Raw genomic sequence first — 1952 nt, forward strand, 5'->3', positions numbered from 1 at the left:
ACACAGCAATGCAGGAAGAGAACATTTTGTATCAAGATAATTAGGAGATTTTATATTAATGAATTTCAATAGACAGTCTGAATTCATTTGATCAAAAATACAGTAAAAACAGTAATATCATTACAATTTAAAATAACTGTTTCCTGTTTTAATATATTTTAAAATGTATTCCTGTGCGGACAAAGCTGACTTTTTCTCCAGTCTTCAGTGTCACATGATTCAGTAATTATTCTAATATATGGATTTGCTGCTCAAGAAACATTTCTTATTATTATCAATGTTGAAAACAATTGTGCTGCTTCATATTTTTGTGTAAACCATGACACATTTTTCCAGGTTTCTTGACGAATAGAAAGTTCAAAAGAACAGCATTCAGTCACACTTTAGTTTAAGGACCAATTCTCACTATTAACTATTAACTATGACTGTTAAGACATTAAGGGATCATTAAGGGGTCTAAAATATGATAACACAGAATAAGGCATTAATATGTGTCAATAATGTGCATGCTAATAAGCAACCAAATAATAGTGAGAATTGGTCCCTAAACTAAAGTGTTACCCAGCATGCATTTGAAATATACTCTAAATCTTTTCTAAAATTATGAATGTATTTACTGTCAATTTTCATCAACTCAATGCATCCTTGCTGAATAAAAGTATTAATTTCTTTAAAAAAATGAAACTTATATACCACTGATTCTTGAGACATGGGACAAAACATGTCCAGCAATTGGAACTGCTATTAGGTTTAAACATGAAAATATTTTCAATTGTAAATGTTATGGGGGATTAATAATAGAATGTATTTAACACAATTATCCCCTTCAGTTTATTTTTTATCATTATTATATCAAATCTATGACACTTATTGTCTTCTCACAATCTCACTACATCTAAAACAGTGTGTCCACAGAGAAGGGGTTAATCATTCATTTGCTATAAAATGGATTAGAAATGTTTGTTTTTTTTAATGATGAAAAAGAGCTTGTTTTATCAAAAGCAACACGTAATAATTTTTTTTTAGGATTTTAAATCCTAATGCTAATATCTTCCCGTTTCTGAGGAAATTATTTGAAATATTTAGATAATGCTATTCTCTTGAAGCAGGTTCTATTAGCATCTAGCAACAGAAAAAAATGGCTACAACCTGAACTCCATTTGTTTTCTGAAAGAAATGCCAAATATGTTAACACCGTCAGATGTCACCACCGTAAGATTTTCTGTCTGACGGAGTTGAAATTCAGCGTGAAGTCCTCATAGTTTTGTGGTTTTTAAGTAATTTTTAATTATATTAAATATAAAATAGTGTTTAATTTCTCTAATAATGTATAAATACTACATATGTGACCTGACAGCATATATTGCTTTTGTGGACTGATAGTCATTGCTTCTAGCAGGGTTAGGGTTGAGAGAACATAAGATTCAGGGAACATAAGGCTGAGGGAACACAAACACATCTATACATAATACAGTTCATTTGTATTCTAATGATTCATATGTGCTCTGATAATTTTTGGATCATTTGTTAAGATGTTTAAATCTGAATATTAAGATCCTGGTGAATGTAAATGGATAGAGGTAACAACTAATTGTTTTATTTGTTCAACTGTTTTTAAAAGTTACTGTGTAGATGCACAGCTGACACACTGTTCTGAGATGAGAGAAAATAGATCACTGTTTTCCAAAGATATATCAAAATACTTAAATGTGAATCTTTTATAAACAATAACAAACTCTCTGTTTGTTGTGCTTGTTTTAATACAGTAATTGATTGATTCAATGTATTAGATAGTTAAAATGACCACGAATTCAGGTTCCCTTTCGATACTTCACTCGTACTGCGTCTTGCTAGACGCATATGGGAAAAAAGCGTGTTTTCTCCTGAACTGAAGCCTATTCATTCACGCAGTGAAACTGCACGGCCATTGGTTCGTGCAGAGCTTAAAAAAC

General features: G+C 30.8%; 1 protein-coding gene across 1 annotated transcript in view; it reads right to left on the reverse strand.

The window, feature by feature from the left end:
- The window catches only part of espn (espin), an 81900-nt gene that overhangs the window by 45685 nt on the left and 34263 nt on the right, over positions 1–1952 (reverse strand). The window lies entirely within an intron of this gene.

The sequence above is a fragment of the Sinocyclocheilus anshuiensis genome, unplaced genomic scaffold (assembly GCF_001515605.1).
Source record: "Sinocyclocheilus anshuiensis isolate Anshui unplaced genomic scaffold, SAMN03320099.WGS_v1.1 scaffold1203, whole genome shotgun sequence".
Taxonomy (NCBI): domain Eukaryota; kingdom Metazoa; phylum Chordata; class Actinopteri; order Cypriniformes; family Cyprinidae; genus Sinocyclocheilus; species Sinocyclocheilus anshuiensis.